The following is a 19,382-nucleotide window of genomic DNA, read 5'->3' as shown; positions in this document are numbered from 1 at the left end:
AACATCTATATGCACAACAAGCTTTCCTGTTGTGATAGCTTTGCTCAGTCACCCATCCTGGCTTTGCTGTTCTGCGTTTGCTGTTGCCCTGTTTATTCCTCTAGTCTGGGAAAACGTCAATTGATTAAAGTTAATAATATTTTGAAGTTTTTAAAAAAAAAATCCTTTGTGAACATAGTCCTTAAGGGAGGATTAGAGATGAAGGTGTGGAACCAAAATTGAGGACAATCTCAGAGCTCGTGATGCATTAACGAAGATTGAGAGTCAGCTGGAAAATGGACGTTGTTACAGCGTCTGACAAATACAGTGTGAATTCAACTTGCCGAAGGCTGCCTCTGGACTGAGGGGCACTTTATCTGAGTCAGTATTGCGGGAGAAAGCAGAAGTGTGGCAAACATAGCTCAATCGGAAGAACTCTGGACTAAAGATCTAGACTAAAATCAGGGATCCTTCTCCATGACTGAACAGTCCTCAATGTTGGAAGTTTCTGCTTTTTGCTGGTGGAGGAAAGTAGCTTTCATGCAATTTGCTTATGAATGGAGCTTGGAGCAGGCTAACAGGAATGGGGAAGTCTGAGGATAAGAAACTGTGTCATTTGGACTGTAATCTTAGTGTCTTAGTATACTGTTATAAGTATATTAGGATACTGTTAGCTGCCAAACAGTATCCAATTCAGTGATTTCATGAAAGTAGAGGAATGTAATCCAGCGATCTTTATCCAACCAACAGAAAATGAAACCAACAAACTGAAAACAAAGTGATATTTTATATATAAGCCAACAGGACCTGATTGCGGGCGGGGGGAGTAGCTCAGTGGTAGAGCGCATGTTTCTCATGTATGAGACCCCAGGTTTTGCCCCAGCTCTTCCAGCCATTCATTTTCTTCATTCTCCTTTCTCATTCTTTGCATATGTTTGTCACGTTTCCCCTGCTCCTATAAAAAGAGGAGAGTGTCAAATGTGTTGCTTTTGATACTATGCTATTTATTCTGGCAGTCATCTGTGGCTTTTTATAAAACTTACTGTGAGAAGAATATATTGCTAACGTGACTGAAACAAGCAGACATTGAAACGGGGGCACAGATTACTACACAAGGAGTTCTTCTTTATATTTTTTCCAGACACAAATATCTTTTAAATAATGTTGATTAATGTTAAAACTTTCCAGACTTACATCAAAGCTGTGTGTGGGTCGTGGTATTATCGTTTCTAACTGTATGTAGATATCGACTTGTAGCCCAGCGTAAACAAAATCATAAATAGATATATTTTCCATCAGGATCTCCTTGGCAGGAAGCACGAACCCTGCAGTCACATTACAGACCCATGCACTTTGAGTTCCGTTTGGCGGTATCACTAAAGAGCAAGACTGAAAAAGAATGGAAATAAGAAAAAATAGGCAGCTCAGATAAATTTTTCCTTGCATCTATGTTTTATGAGTATTAGGTCATCTAAGGCTGAGGAGCAGAAAATCTTGCCACTGGTTGCCTTACGCCTGTCTCCTCAGGGCTCCTCCAACCACCGCCTCTGCCTCTGAGAATTGAATTGTGAGCAACAGAGGGGCTGGGCATCAGGTCCCAAGTTTTTCTGGGTGAGTTAGTAGGTAAAGGTTGTCTAAATGTAAGGTGGCACTCAGCGCTTTGCCTCGTGAACGCTTAAAACATAATTTGGATGACTGAAGACAGCCAGCTCTCGTTCTCTGGAATAGCTTACAGCCTACAGCAAGCGATCTACCAATAGGTTTTAAAAGTTAGGTCTTGGCTGGGCACGGTGGCTCACGCCTGCAATCCCAACACTTTGGGAGGCCTTGGCGGGTGGATCACCTCAGGTCAGGAGTTCGAGACCAGCCTGGCCAAAATGGTGTAAACCTCTTCTCTACTAAAAATTTAAAAATTAGCTGGGCGTGGTGGCCAACGCCTTTAATCCCAGCTACTCGGGAGTCTAGACAGAAGAATCGCTTGAACCCGGGAGGTGGAGGTTGCAGTGAGCTGAGATCGCACCCCTCCAGCCTGGGCGACAAAGAGAGACTCCGTCTCAAAAAAAAAAAAAAAAAAAAACTGAGGTCTTGGGCTTTGGCAGCAGTTATTTTTATTGCACGTTAAATCGACTTTCACAGAAAATGTACACAAAATATGTAATAGAAGACACCACATAACTCCCCACTGTTCCCCAAACCAAAACATCTAGCTGAAGTAAAAATCTCAGAAGCATTGCCAAATAGCGTATTTAAATTCTTTGCCTTTTACATTTCCTCAATGAACTTCGGGGTTTTTTGTTCTTGAATCTTTAAATGAATTAATAATACTTCACACCTCACTGTACCAAAGGTCCCAAAGGCAGGTGTGGCCAAAGGTGTGTGGATGAGGAATGGGACTAGATAAAGTTGCTTGAATTTCTAGAAAGAAACACTTGTTAAAGCATCAGTAAAAATCATGGTATATCATTGTTCTGCACTTTCTTTTCCGTACAAATCGTGTGTTGGTGAATGTATCAAAATCGATACCAGTTTTCTTTGTCAAAGACTTTACGTGCTACCTTTTGTATTAGAAAATGATATTTTAAACGTGAAGTTGAAATTCCAAATATAGCATCAAATTTCCTTCGTTTGAAAACACTAAGAGCATGCTCCTCCTACTTCCTTAAGGAGCAGGAGAGGGAGCAGGGATGAATCACAAGTTCAGTTTTCTCGGAGACCCAAACCCAGGACAGAGGTTTTAACCAGCTAAGTCACAGAGTCCCCTGGCAGGGCTATCCCCATCACGTATGTTACGGTCATGCTGCTGTCTGAATTATTTCTGGGCAAAGACAAAATGATAGACCTTCTTTCTCTTTGACCCTCATTTCCTTGACTCCTGATTGGCCCACAGAGTCGCCAAATCAGTGAAAAACAGCTTGGACAACCTTCCATTTTGCCAAGCATGGATTCTCAGGGCATCTTTTACCTCTTCCTGTTTATAACCCCACAGTATTTGGTGTGGAGCCCTCAACACATCTCTCAGGCAGCTATCAAAAACCATGAAGGACAAAACATCCCCATGAAGCAGTAGAACTCTGGCCATTGTAATCCATGAGGAAATCCATATTTTGGACACCCCTTTCCAAGAAAAGGGAATAGCTAAGCCCTATGACCTCAAAGCTTCACCCACAAACAAACCTGGACAATGTTAACTCACTTGGCTTCAGGTTGGGGCTCCAGTGTGTTTCTCTTTCTCCAGGTAGTCTCCACCCTATCACAGATTTCCTACACCATTGCACCAGGGCCCCTGAATTTTCACTGCTTCTTGCTGTCCACACAATTTGAAATGCTAGGAGGAGAGTACAAAAAAGCAGAACTCAGAAAGTTGTCTGGGGAAATCTAGATCCAGGTGGAAGAAGAAAACAAGTCCCAAATGAAAACCTATGTGTGCGTTTCCACGCTACCCACAGAGGGGTCTGTACGGCTTTGGTCTGGATTCCCGTTGTAACTTGAAGGGAAACTTTCACAATGTCTGGAGCCCTTGATGTCCTGCAAATGAAGGAGGAGGATGTCCTTAAGTTCCTTGCAGCAAGAACCCTCTTAGGAGGCACTATTCTTTACTTCCAAATGGAACAGTACACCTATAAAAGGAAAAGTGATGGCATGTACGTCAGAAATCTGAAGAGGACCTGAGAGAAGCTTCTGCTGGCAGCTCATGCCATTGTTGCCATTGAAAACCCTGCTGATGTCAGTGTTATATCCTCCAGGAATACTGGCCAGAGGGCCATGCTGAAGTTTGCTGCTGCCACTGGAGCCACTCCAGTTGCTTCACTCCTGGAAACTTCACTAACCAGATCCAAGCAGCCTTCCAGGAACCACAGCTTCTTGTGGTTTACTGACCCCAGGGTTGATCACCAGCCTTTCACAGAGGCATCTTATGTTAACCTACCTACCATCGCTCTGTGTAACACAGATTCTCCTCTGCACTATGTGGACATTGCTATTCCATGCAACAACAAAGGAGCTCACTCAGTGGGTTTGATGTGGTGGATGCTGTCCCCAGAAGTTCGGCACATACCTGGCACCACTTCCCGTGAACACCCGTGGGAGGTTATGCCTTATCCCTGCTTCTACAGAGATCCTGAAGAGATTGAAAAAGAAAAGCAGGCTGCTGTTGAAAAGGCTGTGACCAAAGAGGAATTTCAGGGTGAATGGACTGCTCCAGCTCCTGAGTTCACTGCTACTCAGCCTGAGGTTGCAGACAGGTCTGAAGGCATGAAGGTGTCCTCTGTGTCTACCCAGCAGTTATCTACTGAAGACTGGAGCACTCAGGTGCCACAGAAGACTGGTCTGCAGCTCACACTGCTCAGGCCACTGAATGGGTAGAAGCAACCACTGAATGATCTTAAGCTGTTCCTGCACAGGCTCTTAGACAACATGGAAATAAGGTTGATGGAAAATAAACATCAGTTTCTAAAAGGAAAGGAAGAAAAAAGAAAGAAAGAAAGAAAAAGAAAAAAGAAAGAAAGAAGAAAGAAAGAAAAAAAGAAAGAAAATAAAGAGAAAGAAAGAAGAAAGAAAAGAAAGAAAGAAAGAGAAAGGAAGGAAGGAAAAGAAAACAAAAGAAAACGAAAGAAAAGAAAAAAGAAAAAGAATAAAGAAAACCTAAGTGTATGCTGTCACAGTGACTGCTCTAGCAAACTCTTCAGTGGATCATCATGATCAGGAAATTCAGCAGCGACTTTGTCTCAGGGAAGCTGCAGTTCCGTTCCTGAAACCTACAAAGAAACACATAAGAGGCATTTAAGTTTAAGTGACTTAAACTTATGTTACAGCCTCCTTACTCTTACCCCATGCTCCTGGAGAGATTCCAAAACCTCAACAATCACAATGCCACAAATAATAGACACTTTCCTCCTGTTGTTAAATTTTGGGGTGTCCAAATATGTCCACATAGATTTTAGGAGGTAATCCTAAATCTTTGTGTCTTCTCTTTTACTTTTAACTTTCCCTCTAATATTTTTCTTATTTGTGCAAAATCTGTATCTTCCTGAATATGTGAATAAATTATGTATCAACTTCTTGATTCCTTCCCAACTTTTGTCTCCTGTCCCAACCCCCGCTAGAATTAACTGAGTGAGGCTCAGTTGGGGCTGGAAAGTCACTGGGATGGACATTTAGAGGCAAGGCGACATTTATAACATAGCCAACCAGAAACAACCTCCAATAAAGAGTCAAAAGGTTTTAGACTGGAATGCAGTGTTTCCTGAGCCTGAGGAGCTGCACTGAGAACTTGACTGGTGTAGCCATTTGTAACTTACAGCTCTATTGTGGACTGATAATCACCGGATAGGGGAAAGATGGGGAGCTTTACAATTGAAAGGTCTCCCTCAGATGATTATCACCCAGGCTTGAGAACGCCAACCTAGAAAGTGAAGCTGCAGGAACTGTAGTGAGCTGAGTTCCAGGGGGAAATTTAGCTAGGAGGAAGCAGTGGAACCGAATCAACGGGAATGGGAGAAAGTGGAGGTGACGGTGACGAGAGATGGTGAAGAAAACGAGTGGGGAGATAGGAGGAGGCAGGTGGTTGCAGAAGAGGAAGGGACGAAGGAGAGAGCTTGAAGCCAGATCTTTATGGAGGCCTAAGATTTGGATGGCCCTGAAAGTGCCCACATTGCCAATGTCTCCTCGGCTCCTCTATAATATTTTGTTTTGTTTTGAGACGGAGTGTCACTCTGTGACCAGGCTGCAGTGCAGTGGCGGAATCTCGACTCACTGCAACCTCCGCCTCCCGAGTAGCTGGGATTACAGGCGAGCGCCACCGCGCCCAGCTAATTTTCCTATTTGTAATAGAGACAGGGCTTCACCACGGTTTCAAGATCCTGACCTCAGGTGATCCGCCCACCTCAGCCTCCCAATGTGCTGGGATTACAGGGGTGAGCCGCCGTGCCCGGCCCCTCGGCTCCTCTTTGGCTGTAGGAAACCAGAAGGTCTTTTCCTCCCAAGGGCGGTGAACTACAAGCTTCTGTTCCACAGGAAAACATAACCCTTTTTGTCCAAGACTGACACTGCTTTGAGAGCGACCAAGCGGCTTTTTCCATCTCTGAAAATAATTTTCTCAACTGTGGATTTTGAAAGCCTCGGAGTTTCGCCAGAAGCATCTTTCTTTCAAACAAAATTCTAAACATTCCTTCTTTAGAGAAAGCTGGGATCACAGCGCTCCCATGACTAGTAATAGGATCCACCTTTTGCCACCCAACCAAGATTCTGTGAGTGGTGGAAATGTAGGGGAGAATGAGAAAAGGAGAATGAGAAAAGGAAAATGAGAAAGAACATTAATTCCAGAGTCTGTAGTCTGTCAGATACGGGTGGAGTGAGGGTGGCAGGGAGGAGAGAAATCTAACGGATGTTTTCCAAGGGCGATTTTTTTTTCTTCTCTTTCTTTTTTTCTCTCCCTGACTTCTGACTTTTTTTTTTTTTTTTTGAGACGGAGTCTTGCTCTGTCGCCCAGGCTGGAGTGCAGTGGCGTGGTCTTGGCTCCCTGCAAGCTCCGCCTCCCAGGTTCACACCATTCTCCTGCCTCAGCCTCCTGAGTAGCTGGGACTACAGGTGCCCGCCACCACTCCCGGCTAATTTTTTGTATTTTCAGTAGAGACGGGGTTTCACCGTGTTAGCCAGGATGGTCTCCAACTCCTGACCTCGTGATCCACCCGCCTCAGCACTCCAAAGTGCTGGGATTACAGGCGTGAGCCACCTGACTTCTTTATAGTAATGAGAAAGGGCAGCAAAGGGAACGAGTCTTCTATGGCCGGCATGACTGTTGCTTCACTGTCAGGGGATCTTGAATAAGCAGCTTCTCTATTTCAGTAAATGACTATAAAGCTGTGCTGAAGCAGTCAGGTTGGGAGGCAGAAGGACTGTTAGGACCCATAGTACAAATGAATCTTAACATCACTAATCATCAGGGAAATGCAAATCAAAATCACAATAGATACCACCTCACACCTATTAGGATGTCTATTATTTAAAAAAAAAAAACTCGAAAGATAAGTGTTAGCAAAGATGTGGAGAAATTGGAACCCTTCTACACTGTTGGTATGTAAAATGATGCCACCGCTATGGACAATAGTATGGAGTTTCCTCAAAAGATAGAAATAGAATTACCATATGATCCAGCAATACCGCTTCTGGGTATATGTCCCAAAAAAATTGAAACTAGAATCTCAGAGAAACATATGCACTCCCATGTTCACTGCAGCATTATTCACAATCACCAAGGAAACAACCCAAATGTCCATTGACAGAGTGAACAAAGAAAATAGGGTATATACATACAATGGAATATTATTCAGTCTTTTATAAAAAAGAAATTCTGCCATTTGTACCAACACGAATGATTAACCTGGAGAACATTATGCTAAGTGAAATAAGCCAGTCACAGAAGGACAAATATTTCATGATTCCACTTGTACGAAGTATCTAAAATAGTCAAACTCATAAAAGCAGAGAACAGAATAGTGATTGTCAGGGACCAGGGGCAGAGAGAAATGGGAAGTTGTTGCTCGGTGAGTTAAAATGTTAGTTATGAAACATGAATAAGTTCTAGAGATGTATTGCACACCATAGTGCCTTCAGTTAACAATACCATAATGTATACTTAAAAATTTGTCAAAAAGATAACTCTCACGTTTAAGTCTTCTTCCCACCCATGCACATGAAAGAACATAAAGAAACTTGTGGAGTTAATAAATGTGTTTATTACCCTGATTGTGGAAATAGCATTATAAATGTATGCGTATGTCCTCAGTCATAAATTGCTTCCATTCAACGTGTGTAGGGGTTTTGCATACATCAACTGTACTTCAATAAAGTTGTTATAACTCCTGAAAAACAATCAAACAAGCAAAGAGAAGAGGTTAATTTGCAACACTTGACAAAAACAAAGAGTGGCAAACGTGGCAGTTTTGCACACGTTTGCGTCCAACATCTGGGTTTAGAAATGTGGCAGCGGCTTCATTGGCGACCCTATAGCTCTGGTTTTTTTCGTTTTTGATTTTTTATAGAGACGGGATGGGGGGAGGGGGGAGGGTCGGTCTTCTCACTATGTTGTCCAGGCTGTTCTTGAACTCCCGGGCTTAAGAGATCCTCCCGCCTCGGCCTCCCAAAGTGCTCAGATTACAGGTGTTTGCTGCCAAGCCTGGCTAGCTCTGGTTTTAAAGACAACACAAAAGAAGCCGAAGGCAGAGGACTCTTTCAGAGTAAATTTTTTTGAGCAAGGAGGAAAGCACAAAGAAAGCTGGGTTCAACCTAAGAAAAAATTTCGGCCTTTGTGAAACCCTCCTTACACCCGCACAAGTGAGAAAATTTGATCAGTCCCTGAAGTGCAGAAAGTAGACTCTTCCCATCTTTAGCTAAAATGTGGTGCAACTGTTTAATCCAGATACGAATTTTGGAGAACACCGTAAACCCGGCAGGGGCATAAGGGAGAGTACGGAGAAGTTTATCCCTAATCTACAGGTTATGTTCTTACCATACTAGAAAGGCAAGTGGCTAGGAACTGAAATGAGCTGAGGAGTGGACGGAAGCTGAGGAGTGGCTTTGAGAAGGAAGGAAGGGCTCTTGGCGCCGGAAAGGATGAAACTGGGTGGACGGGAGATGCAGCAGCGGAGAAGAAGGCAGAAGAAAAATCGGGGATGCGTCTTTAAAGACGGATAGTATTGGGACAAGTGTGGAGGAAGAAAGCAGCCAAGCGCCACGTCTCTTCCAAGCTTTCTCTAGGCCCTGGGGAAGAGAGAAGTCTCTAGGTGAGTGGTTTCAAAGTGTATATCCCACAAAAGGATACGACTCGTTGTTGCCCAAGATTCTGTGACTCTGAGAGTGCCTCACTGCGCTCTGCATTGCAGGAAACAAGCTGAGCATTTTCCAGGGCGTGTGGTTGAGTATTCGTGGAGCAGTAGCCCCTGGTATTGGAGGTTTGGGGAAAGTGACGTTGTATCAGTTCTCAGGTGGGAGCAGCCTGCAGCTTTGATATGGGCAGCAAGAGTTTTGTTTGTGCTTCTTTTTGTTTGTTTATTTTGGCGTGTTTGGGTTTAAAATACAAGAGAAAGAATGAGGAAGAAAGGTCAAGCAGTGACTGAACGTTTTGGGCTAGAGTGGATACCCACTAAAACCATCGTACTTCTGCCTAGTTCAGCTGGAAATGCATCAGGCCATTCATCCGGAAATTTAGGAATCACTATCCTGTTCTGATGTAGATACTTTCCATTTTCCCATGCTTCTTTTTGATTCATACTCAACAGGCTACTGAACCCAGCTTTCTCCTGGAGCAACCTGGAGAGTATTTGCGGTGCATTTTGCTACTTATCTTCTCTCTTGTCTTAGCAGGTTTCTGAAGAGCAAGATTTGAAAGGGCAAAGTCGGATTTGCAGAGAGCTATTCATTCAAGACTGTTCCCTGCCGTACTGTCAAATGGACGAACAAAACACTGACTTAAGGTATGAGGAGGATTGCACAGTGTTGAGAGTGCAAAAAGTGTCAAGTCAAAACATACACATATTTTGCTCATAATGCAGATAAATTATTTTGGTAGACATAAATTTTATTTTTTTATGTTATTTTATTTATGTATTTATTTTGAGACGGACTTTCACTCTGTCACCCAGGCTAGAGTACAGTGGCGCGATCTCGGCTCACTGCAACCTCCGCTTCCCGGCATCAAACGATTCTACTGCCTCAACCTCCCAAGTAGCTGGGATTACAGGCCTCCGCCACTAAACCTGGCTAATTTTTGTATTTTCAGTAGAGACAAAGTTTCACCATGTTAGTCGGGCTGGTCTCAAACTCCTGACCCCAGGTGATCCACCCGCCTCGGTTTCCCAAACTGCTGGGATTACAGGCGTGAGCCACTGTGCCTGGCCATAAATTTATTATTATAAAAAATTATTGGTCAGGAGAAGTGGCTCACACCTCAAATCCCAGCACTTTGGGAGGCCAAAGCAGGAGGATCAATTGAGTTCAGGAGTTGGGAGACCAGCCTGGCTAACAGAGTGAGAGCCTGTCTCTACAAAAAAATATAAAAATTAGCCAGGTATGGTGGTGCACACTTGTGGTCCCAGCTACACCAGAGGCTGAGGCAGGAGGATTGCTTGGGCCTAGGAGTTTGAGGCTGCAGTACCCATGCTTGCAGTGCCACTTCACTCCAGCCTGGGTGACAGGGCGAGAGGTCAATTCAAAAAATAAATAAAATAAACTTTACTTTAAAAAAAATATTGAAGGGACAGCCAGAGTGACTCACGCCTGTAATCCTAGCATTTTGGGATACCAAGACAGGAGAACTGAGTCCAGGAGTTTGTGCTCAAGTAATAACAATACTATCAGCACTCAATCTTGGTATCTTAAAACTTGACATTTAAATGAAATTTTAATTTGAGTCAATTAAGAATAGAATATTCCACTTTTGCATAATTAACCATGAATTCACAGCAACAAATTGGAATTCATTTATTTTATTTTTTTTATTATTTTTTGAGACAGTGTCTCACTCTGTCACCCAGGCTGGGGTGCAGTGGCCTGATCTCAGCTCACTGCAACCTCCACCTCCTGGGTTCAAGTGATTCTCCTGTCTCAGCCTCCTGAGCAGCTGGGATTACAGGCGCATGCCACCACACCCAGCTAATTCTTGTGTTTTTAGTAGAGAAGGGGTTTTACCATGTTGGCCGGGCTGCTCTTGACCTCCTGACCCCAGGTGATCCACCCATCTTGGCCTCCCAAAATGCTGGGATTACAGGCATGAGCCACCGTGCCTGGGCCAAATTGGAATTTAGCACCCACATGTATCTTAACTCAGTAGTTCCTAAGTGAAAGAGATTTGTAAGGCCGGGCACGGTGGCTCATGCCTGTAATCCCAGCACTTTGGAAGGCCGAGGTGGGAGGATCACAAAGTCAGGAGATCTAGAACATCCTGGCCAACATGGTGAAACCCCATCTCTATTAAAATTACAGAAAAAATCAGCTGGGTGTGGTGGCATGCACCTGTAGTCCCAGCTACTCAGGAGGCTAAGTAGGAGAATCTCTTGAATCCAGGAGACGGAGGTTGCAGTGAGCTGAGATCACAGTTCGCACCATTGCACTCCAGCCTGGGTGACAGAGTGAGACATTTCAAAAAAAAAAAAAAAAGAGCTTTGTTTGTATGTCAGTCTAGGAACAATTCATTCACACCCATCGCTACTTTGTACCACCCAAAAGGCTGATTTATGTGAATTTAATTTCACTTCAGAATTAAACTCCTATGCATATCCTGTCTTTTTGTTTTGTTTCTTGTTTTGTTTGTTTGCCAAGAGACTGCATTTCTGTTTGTAGTTCACCCCTGCTCAAGCAAGACATACATTCAGTTTTGTTTTTTCAGATGTGAGTAAATGCCACTTTTCCTCAGCAATATATGGGTCCTGTGAGATTTCTTAGAGGGCCCTGGCTCATTTTGCTGATAGGGTTGCCACACTCTTACTGTGATAATAGTGCATTCTTTGAGTACTTGGTTTTTAAATTCTCGACATCCTTCAAAACTATGAGCTTGAGTGAGTGTCCCAACCACACAAGTTCCAGGTTGTTGTAACTGAGCCTTTATCATGACGTTTTCATGAAAGTTTTTCCTACTAGGATTTGGATTTGTGACCTTCAGATTTTTGTGGAAATTTATTAACAAGGTTTGACTCTGGAGTTTTGAGAGCCCAAAGAAAGTTTTGGATAGAAACTTTCTTTTCTTGGTAATATACTCTCCTTGATTGTGACTTCTTCCTCTTTTTCCTCTTCTCTTTCTCCTTCACCTTCTCCTCCTCGTTCTCCTCCTTGTTTCTGCTTTTATTAACCAAGGTCTGGAACGATTTTATTTTTCTGTTCACCGTTTTATTTAAGATTGTATGAGAGTAATAAAGAAATCGTAGAAATCAGAAAAAATGGCATAGGCCCTGTAAGTCATCATCATCTTTAACATGGATATTAACCAGCACAAGAACCCTGTTAGAGTTGCATTTGCTTTCTAGGGCAAAATCTTTGCTCTAAGTTTTTTTAAATACATGACTGTGTATCTTTTAAAAAAATCATTGTTATTTTATAAATAGAGTATAATTGTCAAACAGTCTTAGACTTACAGAAAAATTTAGAAGATATTAGAGTTCCCATATACCCTGCACCTAATACTCCTACTATTATGAGGGTCCTTACTATTAAGATGGTACTTTTCTGCCAGGTGCGGTGGCTCACGCCTGTAATCCCAGCACTTTGGGACGTCAAGGCGGGCAGACCACTTGAGGTCAGGAGTTCGAGACCAGCCTGGCCAACATGGTGAAACCCCTTCTCTACTAAAAATACAAAAATTAGTTGGGCGTGGTGGCCTGTGCCTGTAATTCTAGCTACTCGGGAGGCTGAGGTAGGAGAATCGCTTGAACCCGGGAGGCGGCGACTGCAGTGAGCAGAGATTGTGCCACTGCACTGCAGCCTGGGAGAGAGAGTGAGACTCAGAAAAAAAAAATGCCAGGCGCGGTGGTTCAGGCCTGTAATCCCAGCACTTTGGGAGGCTGAGGTGAGCAGATCACCTGAGGTCAGGAGTTTGAGACCAATCTGGCCAATATGATGAAACCCCGTATCTACTAAAAAAAAAATACAAAAATTAGCCAGTTGTTATGGCGGGCGCCTGTAATCCCAGCTAATTGGGAGGCTGAGGCAGGAGAATTGCTTGACCCCAAGAGGCCAAGTTTTCAGTGAGCCGAAATCGTGCCACTGCACTCCTGCCTGGGTGACAGAGCAAGACTCTGTCTAAAAGAAAAAAAAAGGTACTTTTGTGTGTGTTTGTTAAATTCATGAAACAGGTAGGACAAGACCATAAATTGGAAAAACCAAGCCCATTCCAAATTATGAATGCCTCTGGTAGTACCTACGTCAGGGACAAAGGGCACTTTAATAGTCAGTACACAGCTTGCTCACTGGGTTGGGTTCTTGCTTTTTGTCAACATTCTCTTCATTTCAAGTTTGCAAAGGTTTTTTTTTTTTTTTAACCAGCTTGTAGAAAGCTCAAAGAAACCTGCAGAAAGTGAAGATGTTTCCTGACAATAGAGCAAGGACAGGACCACGAAAGGACTCGAACCCTTAATCTTCTGATCTGGAATCAGATGCCTTATCCATTAGGCCACACTGGCCACACACAAATGCTGGTTTTCAAACATGAATACGGAAGTGCAGTGAGGAAACAATGAGCTTCTGTTTTCAAACTTTTAACTTCGTAATTGGAGATTTAACAACTTGAAGAGGGGCGGGGAGAGGCGGGGGAGGAGGCACCCAGGAGGAATAAAACTCCATCTAAAATTCCTAATAGCAATTCTTTCGAATTATAAACTGCGAGATGATCAAAAGTGACACCTTTGCCTTCTTTGAAGGCTCTCTTCTCTAAGTTACCATAAATTGATGGTACCATAAATTGATTACCATAATAATGATGATGCAAGTTCAGGTACAGAAATATGAGCCAAGAACTCAAGTCTGCAATGAAGGAGTGGACATGACAGCATAAGAGGGAGCATCTCTGTTTGATATATTTTGACCTTTTCCATCTTAAAGATACGATGGTGCTTCCCCGAGGGAGAAAAGCCTGTAAGCTCAAACAAGAGCTCCCTCGGAACAAAAAACACTGGAGACTGTAAGAGGTGGGAGGTAGGGAGGGGGGAAAGGATTGAAAAACTGCCTGTTGGGTATTATGCTCACCACCTGGGTGACAGGTTCATTCGTACCCCAGACATCAGCAACACGCAATACACCCTTGTCCCAAACCTGCACTGTACTACCTGAATCTAAAATAAAAGTTGAAATAATAAAAAAAGCTCCCCCTGTCAGAAAAGCCCCAAGTATTTAGCCTAAAGGTTGCTTGCTCTAAGTTCACCTTTGGATTGATCCACAAACCATCCAGGGTGATTTTTTGTGACCCTTTCCCCAGCTATGTCCCGTGTATTGATAGGGTAGCAAAGATAAAAAAAAAAAAACAAAAACAAGTTTGTAAAGTAAACCAACTGAAGGTTCCCCCAGTTTTTGCACCGTCTCGGCTTCGTGGAAATGACGAGTTATTGGGAAGAAACTATTTCACTTTTCCAGTGCCCAGTCCTATCTCCTTTTCACAGAGGGATGCATCTCTCAGCCTAAACTTCTCCTGGATCCTTTGTACACCATTTTCTCCAGCTTTCTCCAGTCAAAACTCAAGAATTGTTTTAGCCCATATTTTGGATGGTATATCCTATGTACACTAATTTATCAAGTAATGACCCATGTTTGAGACCACCGAACGCTAGTTCTGGGGCCGGACTAGATGGGTCTGGGTAGACCAAGGAAATGTCTTCTGCTGTTCCCTATGAAACTGATTTAGGTAAGTCAGTTTCTTTCTCGGAGAGCGTCCTATGAGGAGCATTAGATTGAATAATGGTTTCTGGTGTGATCCAGTTTGGGGAGGCTACTTGCTCTAATCAATGCTGAAGAATCCAACTCCACTTTGGGCAAGATGCCCTGTCAGGACTTTTGTTCCAACAGACTCAGACTTATTCAGGTGTTTTGAGATTGTTCTCAGTTTTGGTTCCTCACCTTCTCACTTGTGGATTTTGTGCCCAAAGAATAGCAATACAAAATCTCAAAATCTAAAAAATTTAAATAAACGGGCATTTTTTGTTCAGTCTGGAGGAGCAAAAGTTAACTGGCAGACATAGGCAGCAGTTAGTAAAGTTGGCACAGTTAGTAATGTTGGCAGACTGGGCAAAACCATCGAAATTTGTTTATTTATTGTTATATTTATTTATTTATTTTTACCTGCTTTTTGTGGAGCAGGGCTACCCTATACAATGTATGTCCAAAGTAGCCTGAAATTTCTTTCTTAAGGAGGATGCTAAAAAGGATTGGCACTGAGATTTGAAAGAATAATACTAAGAAGCTATTAAATTGTATAAAATGTTTGTTTATACCAGTGATACCATTTCCTCTACAAATTTCAATATTCTCTCTGGTGACTTTTGATTTTTATCTGAAGTGTTCCAGGCAAGATTCCTTTAAACATTTTAAATATTTCTAACAAAAGTATTTTGTGAGGAATCCAAGAGAGATTTGAAAGCATGACATTCTTAATCTCTCTATATCAGTCTGTCTAGATAATTTCACTGAGGAAATGGATGGAGGAGGGTGTCTGTAGATAAAGGCTTCTATAATTGAGCTTTGAAAAAAATAGCATTTATTTATTTATTTAGATAAAACCAGACAACCTGCCAAGCCCTGAATCAAATTGGGGGATGTATTAGACTTTTAGACAAAGAATCTCCCAATGTAGCTACTTTAGCCATTTTACAAAAACCCGTAATGCATGACCCTAATAATCTTCTTAACTTTAGAATTTGGAAAACTCAGCATTTCCTGTGAGGTGTGATCGAGTGTACAACAAACGTTCACTCTCACACACAGAAAGAACTAAGGTTTGCAGCCCCTTTATGGTTTGGTTATTAACCTGACGTGTGTGTGTGTGTGTGTGTGTGTGTGTGTGTGTTGTGGGTGGGGGCTACTGTGAAAGGAAAGCATAAAGAAAACTCAGCAAATAAAGGTTTTCTACTCATATATCTATTTGCAATTCTTTTGTCTGTGTGTCTTTTAAAAGAAGACATACAAATGGCAAATAGATGTATGAAAAGGTGCTCAACACCATTGATCATCAAATAAATGCAAATCAAAACTAAAATGAAATATTATTTCACCCAAGTTAAAATGACTTTCATCCAAAAGACAGGCAAGGATGTGGAGAAAGGGGAACCCTAGTACACTCTTGGTGGGAATGTAAATTAATACAACCGCTGTGGAGAACATTATGGAGGTTCCTCAGAAAAATAAAAATATTACCATATATTCCAGCAATGCCCTTGCTAGGCATGTACCCAAAAGAAAGGAAATTTGTGTATCAAAAAGATATCTACACTCTCATCTTTATTGCAGCACTATTCACAATAGCCAAGATTGGGAAGCATCCTAAGTGCCCATCAACAGATAAATGAATAAAGTAAATGTGGTATGTATACACAACGGGGTACTACTCAGCCATGAAAAGAATGAGATCTGGTCATTTGCAAAGTGGATGGAACTATGTTCTGTGCGGGAAACGAAAGGGGGGAGAAGAAAAGACACACACACAATACTTTTAAGGATAAATAACCTTTATCCCACGTAAATGGCAATGCAGATATAATAAACAAATGATATAATAAGCAAATTGCAATGGGAATGGGAGAAGGGAAATATATATATATACACACACACATTCACCAGACTCTGAAAGATTCATCACCAGACCGGGAAGCAACAGCCCGGGTTCCAGAGTCGGCCACTCCTCTGTGCACAGAGGAAGAGAGGTCTCATGAAGCTTTGTTGCGGTCTGGGACCCTAGCTCTTTTTGTAACAAGTTGTTTGGCATGAGGCCCAGTCAAGAGGGCCCTTCGAGACTGGGCTCAAGGAACACGAAAAGGTCAGCTTTTTTTGCGATTGTCTGTTGTTTTTCAATAACTAACATATAGGAATAGATTGAAATAGAGATTTCTCCACAACAGCACTGGATGAACACCTCAAGGGGCTCATACAACATGTTCCAGGATTTGCTGACCATTGTTTGTGTCCATGTTCAACTGAGTTCAAATTTAATATGTAACTTTTCCTCCACAAACTAGAGGACATTATGTTATGTAAAAGTCTATGCATGTTAAGGACATGCACAGAAAGTAAAACTTCACATATTCTCTCTCATTTGTGGAAGCCAAAAATAAAACAATTGAACTCATGGAGACAGAGAGTAGAATGATGGTTACCAGAGCTGGAAAGGGCATTGGAAGGACAGTGAGATGGTTAATGGATACAAAAATAGAGTTAGCATGAATAAGATCTATCATTTGATAGCACAACAGGGTGATTACAGTCAACAAAAATTTATTGTACCTTTAAAAATAACTTAAAGATTATAACTGGAATGTCTGTAACACGAAGAAATGATAAGGTGTTGGCAGGGCTCGGTGGCTCACACCTGTAATCCCCGCTCTTTGGGAGGCTGAGGCAGGTGGATCATGAGGTCAGGAGATCGAGACCATCCTGGCTAACATGGTGAAACCCCGTCTCTACTAAAAATACAAAAAAATTAGCTGGGCGTGGTGGTGGGCACCTGTAGTCCCAGCTACTTGGGAGGCTGGGGCAGGAGAATGGCATGAACCTGGGAGGCGAAGCTTGCAGTGAGCTGAGATCATGCCACTGCTCTCCAGCCTGGGTGACAGAGTGATACTCTGTGTCAAAAAAAAAAAAAAAGGAGAAGCAGAAGAAGAGGAAGGAGGAAGAAGAAGAAGAAGAAGAAGAAGAAGAAGAAGAAGAAGAAGAAGAAGAAGAAGAAGAAGAGGAAGAAGAAGAAGAAGAAGAAAGAAGAAAATGATAAGGTGTTGAGGTGATGAAGAAGGAAGAAGAAAATGATAAGGTGTTGAGGTGATGGATGCTTCGTTTTTCCTAATATGATTATTACACATTGTATGCCAGCATTAAAATATCCCATGTATCATATATATATATATATATATACACACACATATATATTATACACCCATAAAAATTAAAAATTTTAAAAAGATCCATAGATGAAGAAAAAATATATTTAAAAATAAAACAAGGAAAAAAGAAATAAAAGATCCATTATTAATTACTGCCTTTGTCTATCGGTGTTTGGAGAATGCATATCTGGCAGAAAAAGGCTTGCTGTGTTTAACATCACTATTTCTAAAACCTTCAGACTGTGACCAGCAAAAGTGGCACTGAATGCTAAACCAAACTGTTACACGCGGATTTCCCTCTCTGGCCAGCCAGACCGCGGGTCTGAGGTCCGCTTGCCAACGTGATGCCTGGCTGGCAGTTTCATCTACCAACAGAAAGGGGTCCATTATGGAATGTTCTCTTGCATCTTCAAATTCTTCCTCCTTCGTCTCTCTTCCCCTCTGCCTGCAAAGCCTGCAAGAAAGACATACAAGGTAATACTGAGGGATACGAACAAAAGTAGCTCCACTATTGCCTCCAGAAGTTTAGGTTGCAGCTAATTGCGAGAATGAAACCCTCTGTATCTAGCAACTCCGCAGTGCTTTGCGTAGAAGACGCCCCATCTCAGGTTACGAAAATCTACAGAAAGGAGATGTTTAAAAAGAGAAAAGGAAAATGTTCCTAGCGATTATAATATCTCTCTTAAACAGGGTCTTCGAAATGAGGAGAATTCAAGTAACGTGATTTACAAATTGCAACATGAAACATAAAATGAACGGAACAAATGAAGAAATCTTGTTTAGATACTCCGTGGAAAAAGGTGAGTGAGTACCTGGATAGCTCAGTTGGTAGAGCATCAGACTTTTACTCTGAGGGTCCAGCGTTCAAGTCCCTGTTCAGGCGAACTCTTTATCTATTTTACTCTAGATCAGGAGTCCCCAACCTCCAATACACAGACCAGGTATGAGGCAGCGTGGCAGGAGAGCCAGCGAAGCTTCATCTGTACTTATACACCAACTCCCCATAGCTCTTATGACCACCTGAGCTCCCCTGCCTCCCAGGTAAGCGGGGGCATCAGATTCTCATAGAAGCCCAAACCCTATTGTGAACTGCACATGAAAGGGATCTAGATTGTGGGCTCCTTATGAGAATCTAATGCTTGATGATCTGTCACTCTTTTCAATCACTGCCAGATGGGACCGTCTAGTTGCAGGAAAACAAACTCAAGGCTTCCAGTGATTCTACATTATGGTGAGTTGGATACTTATTTCATTATATATTACAATGTAATAACAATACAAATAAAGTGCACAATAAATCTAATGTGCTTGAATCATCCCCAATCATCCCCCCAGCCCCCGCTCCCTCATCCATGTAAAAAATTGTCTTTCATGAAACGGTTTCTGGTGCCAAAAAGGTGGGGCACTGCCGCCCTAGATAGTTTATACCAATTAAGCACAGGAAGAGGTTCAGATACTTGTTTGTGCAGTGACTAAAACTTTGCTACTTTATGCTTTACGAATGTGGACTGATTTACATCATGAAATTACCAGCCCTAAGGGATTGCCTTAGTGAACTTGTTTTCCAAACACCAGAGTACAGAAATCTAAACTATTTTAGAGATTGTTGACCTGGAGATTTGCATTTTTATGTACTTTTTAGAGAAGAATCTCCTTCAACGGTTGACTGAAAACAAAATCAATCAAAATTTCTAAACTCTAAAAACAGATAAAGAGATATTGAAAGCAACAAAAGAGACAAAACACCTTACCTACAAAGAAAACCAATTTGCCTAACAGTGGATATCTTATCAGAAATCACAGAGGTCAGAAAGAGTGGCACAATGGTTTTCAAGGATGGAA

General features: G+C 42.2%; 1 non-coding gene across 1 annotated transcript; it reads left to right on the top strand.

The window, feature by feature from the left end:
• The first annotated feature begins 18,350 nt into the window (after positions 1–18,350).
• TRNAK-UUU lies at positions 18,351–18,423 on the top strand. Its single transcript has one exon. It is a non-coding gene; the product is annotated as a tRNA-Lys (tRNA).
• The last annotated feature ends 959 nt before the right edge of the window (positions 18,424–19,382 follow it).

The sequence above is a fragment of the Nomascus leucogenys genome, chromosome 15 (genome assembly GCF_006542625.1).
Source record: "Nomascus leucogenys isolate Asia chromosome 15, Asia_NLE_v1, whole genome shotgun sequence".
Lineage (NCBI taxonomy): Eukaryota > Metazoa > Chordata > Mammalia > Primates > Hylobatidae > Nomascus > Nomascus leucogenys.
Note: the sequence above shows the minus strand (reverse complement) of the source record. Positions and strands in the feature narration are given on the sequence as shown.